The following is a 17,941-nucleotide window of genomic DNA, read 5'->3' on the forward strand; positions in this document are numbered from 1 at the left end:
TACGTTGGGCTGGGTGGTGGCCCCTCAATTTCAACAGGTTGGACCAGCCTGCTTTGAGTTTAGGATTAGCTAGCATCTGTCTTCTGATAATAATCACAGATGAAACCCCAGATTTCATTTTGGTCTCTGCCCACGAATTCCTTACCAGTCTGGAATTCAGTGAAAAGTGACAGTTGTTTTCCTCTTTTGTTTTGGATGATGGAGTCTCCCATCATACATGAGGGTTGAGCCTCATTCCAGTCACAAAGATTTTGGGATCAAGAACCTGTGCAGGGGAATTGATTGTAATGCTAGTAGTTTGTGCATCATCATTTATACACTCCCATTCTTGACGGTCATGTTCTTGCTGGGGCAGTTGGTGCAGCAAGCATTTCGACAGGTAGGGAGGCAGCATATTCCAAAGTGTGTGCAATAATTTCATATGCAGAATAGTAACAATAATCATAGTATTTAAGCCCTTACCATGGTGGTTTTGGTTGGGGAGCATCTCAACCAACTAAATAATAATAATCATACTTAAGTGCTTACTATGTGCCAAGTGCTGTACTAAGTGCCGGGGTGGATACAAGCAAACTGAGTTGGTCACAGTCCCTGTCTCACATAGAGCTCAAAGTCTAAAGGGTTGGAGACCTGGTATTGAATTTCCATTTTACAGAGGAGGAAACTGATGCCCAGAGAATTTAGTTGACTTTCCCAAAGAGACATAGCAGGTAAGTGGTGAAGCTGAGATTAGAACCCACGTCACTTCATTTCTAGTCCTATGTTCTTTCTAGCAAGTCATGCTGCTTCTGTAACTCCAAGTGCCTTCAGAATAGTGCCAATTATCTGCCGTAGCACCATATCCTAGCAGGTGTTTGCCAGTAACCATTGCAGTCCTTGTTTGCCAACTATTTTCAGTATTCCTGCGATCTGATATAAGCAACCTTGAGTCAATCGGTCAGTTGTATTTACTGAGCGCTTACTGTGTGTGGAACACTGTACTAAGCATTTGGGTGAATACACTATAAATATATAACAGGCATGTTCCCTGCCCACAGCAAGCTTACAGACATTGATATACATAAATTACAGATATGTACATAAGTGCCGAGGGGCTTGGGAGGGCCGGATGAATAAAGGGAACAAGTCCGGAGTACACAGAAGGGAGTTGAAGTAATTGAGAAATTCTTCAGTCATTCTCGCCATTGCGAGCATTACCGTGGCAAACACTCCCCTACTTCTCAGGGCTTCACCCTCCCCTCTCCTGGCCAGATATAGGTTGGATATGGAGTATGGAAGGGGGTTTTGAAGAAGCTTTTCTTAAGGTGCCTTCTTTTCGATGTCCCACTGACTTGATGCAACCAGAAGCTGGAATCAGCACACTTCTCAGAACAAGGGGTCAGCCGGAGACATCCTGTCCTGTTTTGCCAACCCGGAGGATCTGACAACATCTAAACCATTCATTGCTTATCTGAAAGGAACTTAATGTTCAGTGTTTGGTTTCTGCCTCTGAGCCCAGAACAAGAGAGGGACCTTTCAGTTGGCATTAAAATCAATTCTGGTTCTTCCTCTTCTCATTCAAAGGGAGTTAATGGACTGAAGAAAATTTTTAAACTCACTGAAAGCTGTGTTGGTTATAAGTGTCTCCACCTGTGAAAGTTAGCAGCAATTACTGTTTTATGCGTTGTTTTTGAAGCTTTGTATAATTAATTTAGAAACTGTTCCTTCTAAGAGCATTAATATAATCTTAATCGGTCTGCCATGGGCATTATCATAACAATTGGATTTCTCCAGCAGTGGCCACTCCTCCAATGGCAGAATCACTGGTAGAACAAGCAAACAGGAGCAAGCTCCTGGGAAAGGAAGCCCAAGTAGGCCATATCAAAGAACTCATCTGAATTTATAACCTTTCCACAGATTGTCACTGGCCCAACCCTGCAGTTATGCACATTGGGAAACTGTGTCCTTTTTTTACAGCATACGATGAGCAATGGTGCAAATTACAGTGATTTTAAATATATATATATGTTAAGCATAAATGTAAAGTAATTGTTGTTTCCAATGGACAGGGAGAATCTGCTCCTTAATTTTTTTCCTGGAAAAAAAAAATTGCTCTGTAATTTTTTGCCAGCATTTCAGTGAATGATTCACATTACTGTCAATTACACACCCTTATTATGTATTATTGCCACCAGGCAGCTGTCCAGGAAAACACAAGTCTGAAAATGCTTCTGTTTTAAGAAAATTAAATTCACGCACTCCTCCTATGGGCAAGGGCAGTACACATGAAGCCTCCACTTTTCTTGCCAAAGAAAAGGATAAAGCCTTGCCTATTTCATCAGGATTAAAAAATATCTTTTGACATCTCTGGGAGTATCCGAGGCACAGATGTCCTGAATGGAAGGTTTATTTTCTCAGTGTCTATCTGTATCGAGCGCGGGGCCAGGAGAGCTGATGAGCAGGTACCATGTTGGGATGCATCAGTACGAGAGTTGCAGGAGAAACCCGAGTGGTGGGTATAGTCCATTGAATTGTCAATTCCTTGAGGCCAGGGGATGTGTGTAACTTTAGTGGCTACTCTCCAAAGAACTCAGGACATACAGTGCTTTGCATTCAGAAGGTACTCAATAAATACCATTGATTGATTGATGCGATGATCTGCTAACTCGTCCTCAAATTAATCCATACGGAGTCCGTGTAAGTTTCTGACTACCTGATTGGCACTCTCCTCAGAACTAGGAGTGTTCCTCTTCAAGAGACAATATGGTTCGCAAGCAACTCAGCTATTGGTCTAGTAGGAAGAGAATCAGGAAATCAAAGATTGGGGCAAAGTCTCAGCTCCTCAGACAGCCTTTTGGGGCTATGCCATTGGTAGTGAAGGAATCCTGAAAGGAGCTAACTAATCTGGGCCACCAGTAAAAAAGCAACTCCCTGCTGGGTCTTGGTATTACCGGCACTGCCCTGTGCTGCTGTCATTATCACTTTAATCAACTCCTCTGCATGAGTTCACTGTTTCAAAGTCTCAGGACCAAGGCTGGCCAATCATTTTCAACTGAAGACTCCGTCATTGTAATGGAGTAGAGCTGTGACTGAATTTCTCCACTGCCTGTACCAATATATGGCTTTTTTGAAGCTCAATCTATGCAGCTTCTAAATGGGAGGAACAGGTAGTCCCTCTTGAGCCTGGACAGATTTATGTCAGGATGTGGTAACCTGGACGCCCTCATATTTGGATGACAGTGACTTTGGGGAGCCTATCTGTGGAGTTTTTATATGGATTTAAAAATTGCTTCTCAGGAATTTTCCCCTAAGAGTCATTACCACAGGAAGACTTGGCTATGAAAAAATATTATGAAAAACTATATAGTCCCATCCTATTTTCCTCTTCTCCTTCCTTGTCTTCCTCCCCTCTCCCACCCCAATTGACTGTCACCTATGGATGACTGAATCAATTTGTCTTTTCCTTTTTTATGTATAATGGTATTTATTAAGCACTTACTGTGTGCCAGGCACTGTACTAAGCACTGAGGTAGATACAAGCTACTCAGGGTGGACACAGTCCTTGTCCCACATGGGACTCACAGTCTTAATCCCCATTTTACAGATGAGGTAATTGAGGCACAGAAAAGTGAAGTGACTTGCCCAAGATCACATAGTAGACAAGCGGCAGTGCTGGGATTAGAAGTCATGTCCTAACTCCCAGGCCAGTTCTCTATCCACTAGGCCATGCTGCTCCTCATGATTTGGTTTTTCTGAGCAAATCATCTGAGATCTTTTCCCCAGAAGTTTTCTGTAAAGTCTTTTGGATTCCTTGACTAGTAGGGATGTGTTTGCTATTTTAAAAAATGCTTAAAAATGGGTTGGTTTTTCCAGCTTCTTTTCTGGGGACTCATCATCCTAAATTATATTTAAGGCTAAACCATAAGACTACGTCACTTGAGTGAAGTGCTTAATAAGAAATAGACCTCCCTCCTTATCATCTGAAATATATTTTGAGCTTGAGCTGGAATATATGTCACTGTCACTGACTGAGCAAGTCTATTGCTAGAATCTAATAAAATTTTCAAGAGCAAACACTGTGAATTGGAAAGAAACTTTTCCTCTTCTTGGACTGTGAGTTAAAGGTGATCATTTCTAGGTTAGGTGTTGATAACCATTGAATAATTAGTATTTAATGAAGAAAAGGTGACATGGTTAAGTGTATCTTACAGCTGGTATAAATCTGATAGGTTGTGGGAAAAAAATGCTAAGATTTGGGGGCAATGCTTATACACAGGACTTTGGGGTGTTGCAAATAAAGGGTTGCTTTAGGTAAAATATAATTTTCATCTTGAGATTTCCCCACCTCTCTTTCAGATGACATGAATGGGAAATTTAGTTTTCATTTCCCTAAGCTTTCAAAATTTTTATATTTTTTCTTTATATTTTCTTTCAAAACACTCATCAACAATACAATCTCAGAGAAAAGTAGTTTTCTAAATTCATATCAGTGGCAAATTTCAAATGTTCATTTTGGGGGCTATGGCCCCCAATCATCTTTCCTCTTATTGAGAACCATTTTGCAGTCATATGATAAATCCCAGATGTGACGAAGCACATATTTTTAATTTTCTTACAGCAAGCTAGTATTGTGTTTCCTTCATCTTCCATGTACTTTCATAGAGGATTGGTAAAGGCACTTAAGTGACAGTCCTTCTAGGCAAAAAAATTAAGAGGAAACACATGGCAGAATTATTTCACTATGAAAATCAACCCACTCCCATAATTTATTTCTGAATTGTGTTTGTAGTTTCAACTATAGTAAGAAACATCACAACTGCGATGGAGTTTTAGGATGACCAGGAAAAAAAATCAAATGGAAAAATGAATGCATTTTTTTCTTTGGGTCTTTCAGTCAGAAGTTTGAATGTTGGAATTTAATTTTCACTACATGGTGATTAGCAACAGAGAAGTTGTTGGGCAGGGGGAGGGTAGAGGATAAAATTTGCATTTCCTGAGTATCTTTTATTCCATTAGCTTCATGAGTAGCTTCATAGAGTTCAAATCATAAGCCCTTTGTGGGCAGGGAATGTGTCTACCAACTCTTTGTAGTCAAGTCTCCCAAAAGCTTAATACAGTGCTCTGCACACAGTAAATACTCAGTAAATAATATTGATTGATTGATTGATTGGGGAATCTAGCAAAATGAAAGCAGGATTTTGCAACTCTACAACTTTAAAACAAGACAAAAATAGAATGACCAAACAGCACCGCAAGAAAGCAACATAATGAAGAATAAGATTTGGCTCTCTCATACCTGAGACCACCATCCTAGACTGAGCTGAGTATCCGATTCTCCGAACATACTACAGGGGTCACAAATAGCTGTTATCACTTATTATTTATTGACTGTTTACTTTCTGTGGCCACTGAAATAGAGATGGTTGGGAACTGATCCGGGCACAGCCATGTCCATAGGTGTCTTACTTTCTAATAACTCTTGAGTATTTTAAATGGAAACTAAATAATAATAGTAATAAAATAATAAATAGTGGTAATCACTGAGGTATTTAAGTGTTTTCTATGTGACAAGCATTCTAATAGATGCTTAAATAGATGCAGGTAAATATCGGACACAGTCCCTCTTCATATGGGGCTCACAGTTTAAGTAAGAGGAAGAAAAGATATTGAGTTTCCATTACACAGATGAGGAAACTGAGATCTAGAGAAGAGAAGTGTCTTGCTCAAGGTCATACAGCAGGCAAATGGCAGAGCCAGGATTAGAACCCAGGTCCACCTAATTCTAAAACTTTTTGGGGGGAGGGGCGGGGCAGGAATATCTTCCATTCATTGTTTTAGTGCACTTTCCCAGGTGTAGATCCCCACATTTCATTTCTAGCATAGGTATGATGGCTTTGGAAGTGTACTGAATTATGCACAGTCACAAGTGTGTGAAGCTGTGTACGTAGTAAGCACTCAATAAATATGATTGAATGAAGGGGCTCAGTTTATTCCACCAGGTGCTCCCATTGACAGGTCTCTGACCAGACTCATATACCCTGTATATGCTTTCCCATGGGACCCAAATGCTAACTTGTTATCCTGCTTAGCTCTTTGACTTCAGCCTCATCAGCATCACTAACATAATTGAGTGTTTTATTAGGAGCTAAGGGTACCCTTTAAGGAAGAGAGGAAAAGGAGCTTACCATCTTATCAATAATGTAATGGTATTTATTAAGTGTTTACCTTGCACAGATTATTGTGCAGAGCTTGGTAGTTACGGTAAAGTAGACATGATACCTGACCTCAAAAAGCATACAGTCGAGAGGGAAAAAAATATTAAAATTAATTTTGGGTAGGGAAGGTAATGAAGGCAAAGATCATGTCTTTTTTTTTCTCATGGACTCTCCCAAGTGCTCAGCACAAAAGAGATGTTCAGTAAATGCTAGAGTTTGATTAATGAATGTCTAATGTACCTAAAAGGAGAGATATAGTCTTATTTAGATATAGTATTTATAAGAATGAATTGAAAGAGATAATCAAGCATAAATTGTCCTGCCTTGTCTTATGCTGTTGAGTCATTTCCCACCCACAGTGACATCATGGACACATCTCTCCCAGAACGCCCCACTCTCCATCTGCAATAGTTCTGGTAGCGTATCCCCAGAGTTTTCTTGGTAAAAATATGGAAGTGATTTACCATTGCCTCCTTCTGCTCAGTAAACTTGAGTGTCCGCCCTCAACTCTCTCCACTGCCACTGCTGCTCAGCAACGGTGAGTTTTGACTTGTAGCAGATTGCCTTTCACTCACTAGCCACTGGCCAAGCTAGGAATGGAATGAGTAGGCCTCTGCTTGACTTTCTCTCCCATAACCGAGGTTGGTAGAGTACTGGAAAGTCTCCAGGTGCGACTCTGAGAGGGGGGCATAAATTGTTCAGAGGGATTAATCAGGGAACACTTGTCAGAGGAGATGGGTCTTAAGTGCTATTAAAAGTCTTAAGGAAGGACTCAGGGCTTGAAAGGGCAAGGTGGATGGAGGAAACTACAAGAAGACTGAGGTGAAAGTGAAGTCTCAGAATATACAGAAATAGAACTTTCAGGTAAGATGGAACCTAAGAATGGAGAGCTTTGTAGTTCCAGTCAGAGCATTTATTCCTTGCCCTATAATACTAACAGTAATAAATATGGCTATGTGTCAAGCATTGTTTTAAACATTGGGGTAGATAAAAGATATTTGTGTTGGACACAGTCCCCATCCCACAGGAAGCTCAAAGTGTGAATCCCCATTTTAAAGATGAGGTAACTGAGGCACTGAGAAGTTAAGTGACTTGCCCAAGGTCACACAGCAGGCATGTGGCAGAGCCTGGATTAGAACCCAGGACCTCTGACAACCAGACCTATGCTATTTTCACTAGGCCATGCTGGAGAACAGTAACGAGGCTCCTCTCAGCAGACCATTTTGGTTTCCTTTCACATTTTCAAGAGATGGACATGTACCAAAGTATCTGAAGTAGGAGGTATGAAGGGTGGCAAAACTTTGAGACTGTCTTGCCTTGATCAAGATGACTGGTTACTTTAGTCTGATAGCTAAAGGATGGATAAGTAAGAGCTATAAGCCTCAAAGTGTAAGGTGACCAGGAACATAGAATTTGTCATATTACTAGATGTGGTCTTTAGGTTTAACATTTTTGGTAAATGAGGACAGACAGTTGGGTTCAAAGTCCAGCTCAGTAACTGATTTGGAAAATTAAATGGGCATCTGGATTTTTTTCCCTTTCGAGAAGTTGGGGAAAAGTTTATATCAGTAGTTCTTTGGGGGAGTTCTATTACACGTGCTCTATATTGGGAAGAAATATGTATTCCGAGAAGAATATTGGTTATTCACTTAATCTGAGAAGGACAAGGACCGTGTCTAATTTCCACCTCTGTATTTTCTTCCTAGTGCTTAGTTCAATGCTCTTCATACAGTAAATGCTTAATAAATGTTATTACTACTACTACTCTTATAAAGCATCTTGAAAATTGCTGGCATCAAAGTCTAGGCAGGTCTTTTGCCCCATAACACCATGCAAGGTATTACGACTGATAGTAAAGTTATCATGGTTTTGAACTGACAAAGCCTCAGCACTGACTCCGACTCCACCTGTGATTTGCTAAATGACTCAGCATCTTCACCTCTGAAATGCGCGTAATAAAAACTGACCATTTTCGGTGAGCCAACTTGTTATGAGACTGTGATGAATATGGAGTTGAAACCCGTGAATTGTGTTGAGCATTTTTGAAAGGAGCTCCAGAGATGCATAATTCTCGCTACTGTATTGCTGCTGTGGAGCTCCTACCTTTAAAAAGCAATCAATCAATCTAATTTAATTTTTTGAGCACTTACTGTGTGCAGAGCACTGTGCTAAGTGCTTGGGAGAATACTATATAATAATAGAACAGAGTTGATAGACACAATGCCTGCCTATAGTGAGCTTACATTCGAGAAGGGGACACCGGCAATATGAATAAATTACAGATAGGTACACAGTGCTATGGGGCTGAGGCAGGGGAATGAATAAAGGAAGCAAAGCAGGGTGACGCAGAAGGGAGTGAGGGAAGAGGAAAGGAGGGCTTAGTCAGGGAGGGCCCCTTGGAGGAGATGTACCTTCAGTAAGGCTTTGGAGGTGCGGAGAGTAATTGTCTGTCAGATATGAAGAGGGAGGGTGTTCCAGGCCAGAGGCAGGATGTGGGCAAGAGGTCGGCGGCGAGATAGATGACACTGAGGTACAACCTGTAAAGTGGCCTACCCACTACTGGATAAGCCTCCCTCAAGGGTTTTATAGCCAATGTCAGAATTAGGGTTTCTGAAGAAAGAGGAGGAAAAGGAAATGATATTGGACTTGGAAATGATACATGACATGAGGAACATTGTGATTTAGTGATATGACCACAGCCTGGGAGTCAGAAGACCTGGATTTTAATCCCACCTCTGCCACATGCCTGTTGGCGACCTTGGGCAAGGTAACCTTCTCTGGGCCTCAGTTCCCTCACCAAGGCCCTATCCACTAAACCACACCACTCCCCTCCTAAGTACTCTCCTAGGTACTCTCCCAAGTACACTGTCCTAAGTTGCCTAATATAGTGTTTGGCACACCATAAGCACTCAGTAAGTACCATTGATTCTTTTGAAGTATTTGACTGTCAGCCCCTGGAGGTCAGACACCATTAGTTTTGTTTCTCTTGTGCTCTCCACATGCTTAGTAGAAAAGGCTCTGACCACAATAGATACTCATTAAATTCCTTTGGTTGGCGGGAGCGCCTTCATGCTTAAATATAAAGTCCTCTTCGTTTCCCCCAGAGTCAAATGTCAGCCTGGTTACTACCAAAATGACGATACGTATTAAGTGCTTTCTACGTGCTGAGCACGGTGCCGAGTGCTAGGGTGAATACATGATAATCTGATCAGACACAGGCCCTGTCCCATGTAGGGCTCACAGTCTAAGAGGGAGGAATCAGGCATTTTGTCCCTGTTTTACAGATGAGAAAGCCTGAGGCACAAAAGGTTAAATGACTTGCCCAAGATCACAGCGCAGGTGAGTGGCAGAATTGCAACTCGACTCTAGTCTCCTGATTCTCAACTCGGTGTGGTTTATATTAGTCCAGACTGACTCCCATTTTATAGTTGTCATTGAATGATAAATTGAGAAAACAGACCTGAGATAATATTTTTCTATTTTGCAATTATTTCACTGACACTGAATGACCAAAGCAGAGCTGTGGTTTCTATTGAAGCACAGACCAATGAAGATCTGGTGTGTTCTTTCATGGAACTCTTAGGTCTTCATTTTTTCCTTAAATTTAGGTGTCAAATGTTCCATTCCATAACAAAGCTGCAGATTTTAAGTGATCATACTTTGTTAGGATATAGAAGTCTGAAATTTCAGCCTAAAGGGAAATCAGACTCATCATTCAGCAGGAAGGGAGAAGATCAGTTGTACTTGTTTTAAAATTTTTTATTTAAGTGATGGAAGTTTTTAAATATCCCTAAATACCCCAAAAGAGGTGGTTTTAGTTCTAGAGTCCCATTGCTGCAGCACGTAAGTACTTGCTCCAAGTATAAATTCTTCCTGGTGGTACAGAAGACTTTTTTAAGCATTAAGAGGTATCATCTAATAATTATAATAATATATAATAATAAGCAATATGAGTTCTAAGTGCTGGGTAGATACAGACTGTGACAGACCGTTTAGATTGTGAGCCCATCTTTGGGCAGGGATTGTCTCTCTCTGCTGCCGAATTGTACATTCCAAGCACTTAGTACAGTGCTCTGCACATAGTGAGTGCTCAATAAATATTATTGGATGAGTGAATGAATACAGAGCTTATCAAGTTAGACACAGTCCCTGTTGCACATGGGGCTCACATTCTCAGTAGGAGGGAGGACAGGTATTGAATCCCCATTTTACAGATGAAATAACTGAGGCCCAGAGAAGTTAAGTGACTTGCCCAAGGTCACACAGAAGTCAAATGGCAGGGTGTGGATTAGAATCCACATCCTCTGATTTCTCAGCCCCTGATCTTTCCACTAGCCCACTCTGCTTCCCTCCGGCCCCCAAATGCCCAAATACAAAATATTGGTGTCTATTTAGCGGATGATCGGCTGTTTTTCAGAACTAAAGAACTAAATCAAAGGGGTTTTAGTTTAACTGATCTGTAGGTTCTACAAGCTCTTATAAAAAGCATTCCACACAAAGTAGTTTGGAACAGATGGAACAGATAGAGCAGTTGTTGTTTGGCTAGTGCTTGCTGAACGAACTCTGGTTATTGTAAAGGGAACTCTGTCGTGGGAAACATTGGCTTACCACGAAGTTTTCTATCACCGTACTGTCAAGTGCTATAAATGATTGGTAGGTATTAAGTACTGACTTTGTGCAGACCCCTGTACTAGGCATTTGGGGAGTACGGTACAGTTGACACACTACCTACTTTCCAGGAGCTTACAATCTAATGGGAGAGACAGAGATTATGAAGCAGCATGGCCTAGTGGATAGACTTCGAGCTTGGGAGTCAGAAGGTCTTGGGTTCTAATCCCAGATCTGCCACTTGTCTGCTGTGTGACCTTGGGCAAGTCACTTCAATTCTCTGGGCCTCAGTTCCCTAACCGTAAAATGGAGATTGAGACTGTGAGCCTCACGTGGGACAGGGACTGTGTCCAACCCGATTGGCTTGGGTCCAGCTTGATTACCTTGTATCTACCCCAGCGCTCAGAACAGTACCTGGCAACTAGTAAGTGCTTACAAATACCATAATTATTATCATCATTATTGAAGCAGCGTGCCGTAGTGGACAGGGCACGGGCCTCGGAGTCAGAAGGTCATGGGTTCTAATCTCAGCTCCTCCACTTGTCTGCTGTGTGGCCTTAGGCAAATCACTTAACTTCTCTGTGCCTCAGTTCCCTCATCTGTAGAATGGGGATTAAGACTGTGAGACCTATGAGGGACAGGGACTGTGTCCAACCCCATTACCTTGGATCTAACCTAGTGCTTACAACAGTGCCTGAAACATAGTAAGCACTTAACAAATACCAATATTATTATTAGTATTTTATTATTATTACATTACGCGACAGGTAAAGGAAGCACTGAGTATAGGAATATGTACATAAGTGCCGTGGGGTGGGGATGAGGTTGGTACCTAAATTCTCAGGGAGTGGGAGTAAGTACCACTGGTTCTAATCCTGACTCTGACACTTGCCTGCCATGTGACCCTGGGCAAGCCACTTAACTTTTCTGGACCTCAGCTTCCTCATGTGTCAAATGAGGATTAAATTCCTATTCTCCCTCCAACATAGATTGTGAGCCCCAAGTTGGACAAGAACTGTGACTGACCTTATTATCTTTTATCTACCTCAGCACTTACTACAGTACCTGTCACTAAGTAAGTACTTAGCAAATACTAAAGTAATCATCAGTGTTATTATTATTAGACAGTGTTCCAAAAACATAAGCCCTGGGAGGAATTATTTTATAAAATGAATAGAGCATGAGAGAAGTCCCAAATCTACCTCACTAGCCCCAAACTTTCTTCTCGGCAATCTCTCATTTCTTCCTTCCATCGGGACATCTTGATATGTATGTCCTGCAACATCTCAAGCTCTATATGTCCAAATCTGAATTTGTCATCTTCCTTCCCAAATCTCCTCTTCCACTTAATTGTAATTGTCAACTATCGGCAATAACACCATCGTCCCTGTCTCAGAGCCCCACGAGCTTGGCTCATGACCTTAACCCTCCCTGTTTTTCAACTTCCATTGAGTATATCTTCAGAATCTGTTGTTTCCTCTTCCTCAACATTTCCAGGATCCATTCCTTCCTGTCCATCCAAACAATTACTACACTGACCAGTCACTTAGTGGTATTTTTTGAATACTTCCTGTGTGCGGAGTCCTGTACTGAGTGCTTGGGAGAGTACAGTACTTACCCTCAAGGAATTTACAAGGCCAGGTGCTTGCCACAGCCTGGCTTAATTACTCTGTCATCTTCCTTGCTGCTATCTCCGCCTCCAATTTCTCCCCTCTTCATCCACACTTCAATCCGCAGCTCCGAAGTTTTTTCTCAAATATTGTTCTGTTCACATCTCCCCCCTCCCCAGACACCTCAGATGGTTTTCCATTCCTCTCAACATGAAGGAGAAACTTCTTACCTGTGGCTCCAAGACATTCAATCGGGTCTCTCCATCCACTTTCTTCTCCCACCACCCTCCAGCTCACACACTTCATTCTTTCCAAGCTAAGCTACTCACTGTACCCCATTCTCATCTCTCCTGCCAGTGGCCACATACTCACACCCTTTCCTCATGCCTGGAATTCCCTCCCCTTTCAAATTGGACAACTGCACCCCATTTAGAAAGCCCTTTTGAAATCACCCCTCCTCCAGGAGGCTTTCCCAGTTTAATTCTAATCTCCCTTGTTTATATTCTCCAACTGCCTGTTCAGCACTTTCATTTATTCAATCGTATTTATTGAGCACTTACTGTGTGCAGAGCACTGTACTAAGCACTTGAAAAGTACAATTCGGCAACAGATAGAGACAATGCCTACCCAACAACAGGGTCTTCACCAACTCCAACCTTATAATAATAATAATGCTGGTATTTGTTAAGCACTTACTACATGCAGACCACTGTTCTAAGTGCTGGGGTAGATACAGGGGAATGAGGTTGTCCCACGTGAGGCTCACAGTTTTCATCCCCGTTTTACAGATGAGGGAACTGAGGCACAGAGAGGTGAAGTGACTTGCCCACAGTCACACAGCTGACAAGGGGCAGACTTCTGTTGCACTTTTGTAACTACACATTTTATAAGTACTAACTCCCTTTTTCCTTCTTTCTTCCATCTGTAATTTGTTTTCTTATATTTCTCTCCCACTAGATTGCAAGTTCTCTGAAGGCAGAGAGTTCCCTGTAGGTAGGGATTCTGTTTCTGCATAGAGTAAGCATTCAATAAATATCATTGATCGATACTCCCAAGCACACCTAAATACAGTGCACTGCAGACAGTAGTCATGAAGTAAATACTACTGATTGGGGATAACCGGGTTCTAACCCTTACTCTGCCGATGATGTGTTGTGTCTCCTGCATAAGTGTCCTACGCTCTTCCTGCCTCCGTTCTTTCATGTGAAAATGCAGATAAAATACCCGCTCTCCATAACAAAGAAGCAGCGTGGCCTAGTGGAAAGAACACAGGCCTTGGAGACAGCAGATCTGGGTTCTAATCCCTGCTCTGCCATATTTCTGCTGTATGATCTTGGGCAAGTCACTTAACTTGTCTGTGCCTCAGGTACCTCATCTGTAAAATGGGGATTAATTAGACTGTGAGCCTCATGTGGGACAGGAACTGCGTCCAACCTGATTAACCTGTATCTGCCCCATCGGTTAGAACAGTGCCTGGAACATAGTAAGTGCTTAGCAAGTACCATAATTATTAATTGCTATTAATTATTGCTAATAATAAATTGTGAGCCCCACCACATATAAGAAATAAGAGACTGATATGATTATCTTCTCTCTAACCCCCTGTTCAGAACAATTCTTGGCATGGAACAGTCACCTAAGAAATACGGTAACTAACTAAAATAAATGGATCACCAGTTATTAATAAATTTGGAGGATCAGAATGTTGGAACATTATTCTAAACTCTTTTTAGTGGACTGTATTTTCATGTGGCCTATAAATGTATTTCTAGAATCCACAAATGTATTCATTGCTTCATGTAGCTTTAGTATTTGGGAGCATGTCTACACTGGCATTTCAATATTGCATTGTTTAAATTGCACTATGGAAATGAGTGTAATCTTGTGCCCTAAGAAAATGAGAAGTTTTGCAAAAGATGCCCAACCTTTCACAATTATACTGTAGGCCTACCACAGTTTATCTCATAAAACTTATAGTACTACAGCCCATTTATCCCATGAAGACATGCCTCTGAAGAAAATTTTTCCTGGCCCTAGGACAGTCCCCTTCATTACTGGGACTTGTATTGAATATTCAATTTTGAAGCAAGGAGGTGACCTTCCCATGCTAAACTGAGTTGAATTAGCCTCCCTAACTTTCTTGTCCAGAAGAGCACTGCGTTTGCTGTTCCTCACTAACGAGCACTAAACGCCCAATGGATACTTTTAAGAAGAGTAATCATTGTCTCTGAGATTGTCTCAGGGCCACTCAAACCTAGTTAATGATAGATAGCCACCTGGTGACAAGCTTAATGGCCCAGGAAATTCCAGCCCTTGGGGCTTAAGCTTGATATTTATGGTTCCCCACACAAACCCAAAGTAGAGTGTACATTTGTCATCCAGATTTAGGACACTAAAATGGTTGTTTGAAATTCTGCAAGCGAGAGTGAAATTTATGGATGCTGTGGATCAGCCTGTCTAAAGCTGCCACTGTTTGTATAGAAGTGGTTACCAAACCAGCGGGGCAGGGCTTCTCTCGGTTATTTTATTGTCAACGATGGAATTTATCTTCCGAAAACCCAGAACCTGGAAGTATTTTGTCCTACAAGTAATGAAGAACTATGCCACCCTAAAGAACGGAATCTCGGGGTCTAAACCTGATAAAGGAGCTACTAGGGAAATTACTTTCTAAACATCAAGTGTGCAGGTGAGAATTCTCAGAAACCAAGTATTTAAAAATTCCACTTTTCTGTTTATGTATATAAGTATGTATGTGTGTGTATGTATATATATATGTGTGTGTGTATATAAACTATTTAATAATCTAATAACTACATGATAATAATTGCATGAATACCTGTATAACCCTCTGAAGAGTTAATCTTATACTGAAGCACACTTAATACAGTTGGAAAAATGTAGGCACATGCTTGTAGAGTGAGTTTACCTGGAAGCTTTTTTTTAGACTCTAGGGACAACATACATAAAAAGGCGTGTGTGTGTGTGTGTGTGTGTGTGTGTGTGTGTGTGATATGTAGTCAGGGTGACGTGAATGACGATTAAGTATATTGCAAAGTTCTCTATTGCTTCTTCCTAGGCAGGCTTTCAGCATGTGAAGGGCGTGTCTCAAAAATAAAAATTGCAGCAGCAAATCCCAACTTGTAGGTGAAAGTGGAAATCAATACATACTTCTTTGGATAGATATGTAAACATAAAAATATATTTTTTAAAAATCCTCAGAAGTTATTGTTTTCTTCTATAAGGTATGTCTCTTTTTTTCCTTCCTAAAGATTGCAGTATTCATTGTTACTGGGGTACGTGTATGTATGACTAGATTTGGAGAGTTGTTTGCATTTGAGAATACTTTCCTTTTAATCGATGTATAACTTGATCCCAGGGGAGTATTCCTCGATGACTTTTTAATCATTGACTAGAAATCTCCCTAAGCGAAATGGTGAAAATGTTTTCCTCCCCAACGCTTCCTTCCTCGGCCTTCTTCTATCTAAGTTACATAACCCTATAAATGAACTTTTCACAGGCATTTTCCTATAAATGCTGTGAGAAATCCTTCTCACATTCTTTCTGTAGAACTTGTCAAGCTAATTCCCAGGGAGTCTTAGCTTCAAGGACAGAGTAGTATTTCTAGCATTATTCTGAAACAAATTCAAACCTCTGAGTGATTTTTGTGGACAGGATGTTCAGGCAATCTTCTCTTTATGCTTACTTAGAGAATTGTTTTAAATTGGAATTTTCTCCTGATGGGAATGCATCCTGGCCAGCAGCTTAGAGTGGATCATAAACCTCACCTTAATATACTTAAAGAAAATTTAGGAAAAATTTCATTATCTCTTCAGCTTTCTGATCACAAGTGTCTTCGTGTTTGCCTGTGGTGGGCAAACTGTTTTCAGTCCTTTAAAACCAGGACTGTTGGTTTCCCTATTTAGCTGAAAATGGTTTTTCTCAGTAATGTTACCGGTTTTCTAAAGTTGGTGATACCCACTTCTAAAGACCATTTCATCATATAGATGAAGAGCTGTTACCTTGTGTGTCTCAAAAGATAAAGGATGTGGCCAGTTTTCATGATAAGCACTCACCTACTAGAATTTACAATTCTGTGCATGTATCTCAGATGTGTGAATAGAACAGACTGTTTCTAGATTTATTTTTAAATTGGGGATATGACATTGTAGAGAGAAATATCAGGGGGTGTAGCTACATAAAAATGTCAAAATGCAGCTATAAATTTCCTCAGCAAGAGTCCTAAGAAGCTAAAAACCTGAAGACATAGGTGATGTTGGCTCATTCTCCATCCTTTATATTCCTGGAGTCCATTGATGTGATTATCATTATTGCTATTATTGTGACATTGGCTGAGTTTCAAGATGATTCTTGGTCAGTAGTCTCATAAGGGAAATTCGACCAGGAAACGCGAGAGAAGGAGAGCGCAAACTACAGCATGGGAGTCTGGTGTATCCAGCTGGGTTGCAGAGTCACAAATAAAAATGAGTTTGGGGCTTGGCCTCATTCCTAGCAGACATGTATAAACATCCCAGGACCTCTGATTGACAGCTCTTGAGGGAGGAGGTTCCACTGGGAAAAGCAGAGCTGTTGCGTGTCAGGACTGAGGTGTTCTGGCAGGGCTTTGTAGAAACTTTTCTCTCATCCAAGTCCACTGATTTTTCTGAGCCTCCCAGACTACTTCACGTGTTGGGGAAAACAGTCCTGTGAGTAGCTGATAGCTGAAGACCACTGGTCAGATTTTCCTTGATGTGACCCGCTAGCACAGCTGAAAAGTGGTCCCGGCTTTCAAAGCACATACCCCACACTCAGCAGATTTTAAAAGCAAGTGGTAACCTTCTCCACGATACTTTATTCTTTCATTTGCTGCCTCACTTTGGTGAAAGTGTGATAGTAAGAAAGGTCCAGGCAGCATCTGTGGCCTGAAGAAGAGTGAAGATAGTGACCTCAGTTTGGATTGGAAATAGTAAACTCTATGACAATCAAATATAAATTTAAATTTCAGTGGTACTGCAAACCATCCGTACATCTTTTCCAAGAAACAGTCCTCCACCTTGCCGTACCTGATTCCAAAGTTCCCTGTGATTGGAGAGAAATACCAAGCAGAATCTTCTGAAATGCCTCTTAAAATGCTAATAATGCAGTTAAACTAGGTAACCTAACTAAAATATTCAGACTACAGTTTAGACTTGTGCTGCTCTGGCATTACATTTCCATTCTTTTGTGTTTTTCATATAAATTACAGAGACACTGCTTCCCACTAAAACATGGTTGGAATTAACAGGATGTTTCCATAGTGTCTACAAATATTCCAGTAAACAGACTGAATGCAAAAGTGGTCTTGGACCCAAACTTAACCCCATAAGAGATCCAGAAGAGTAGTTGAAAGGTAATGATTTCCTCTGGAGATTTAAGGGATTGGTAGGGTGGAGCTTTTCAGACACACATTCTGAATCCCATTCTGTACCTCACAGATGGGTGAGATATAATGGTATTTGTTTAGCACTTCATATGTGCCAACCACTGTAGTAA

General features: G+C 41.1%; 1 long non-coding RNA gene and 1 other non-coding gene across 3 annotated transcripts in view; one reads left to right on the forward strand and one right to left on the reverse strand.

Moving 5' to 3' along the window:
* The window catches only part of LOC120638380, a 133,561-nt gene extending 117,982 nt beyond the window's left edge, over window positions 1–15,579 (forward strand). For both annotated transcript variants that reach the window (XR_005660018.1, XR_005660017.1), the window contains exons 3-4: window positions 14,975–15,098; window positions 15,489–15,579. This is a non-coding gene — a long non-coding RNA (uncharacterized LOC120638380). The remainder of the gene's footprint in view (window positions 1–14,974; window positions 15,099–15,488) is intronic.
* LOC114812572 lies at window positions 6,743–6,880 on the reverse strand. The gene has a single exon (XR_003760223.1). It is a non-coding gene; the product is annotated as a small nucleolar RNA SNORA7 (small nucleolar RNA).
* Window positions 15,580–17,941: the final 2,362 nt, after the last annotated feature.

Source organism: Ornithorhynchus anatinus, chromosome 5, assembly GCF_004115215.2.
Source record: "Ornithorhynchus anatinus isolate Pmale09 chromosome 5, mOrnAna1.pri.v4, whole genome shotgun sequence".
NCBI classification, from domain to species: domain Eukaryota; kingdom Metazoa; phylum Chordata; class Mammalia; order Monotremata; family Ornithorhynchidae; genus Ornithorhynchus; species Ornithorhynchus anatinus.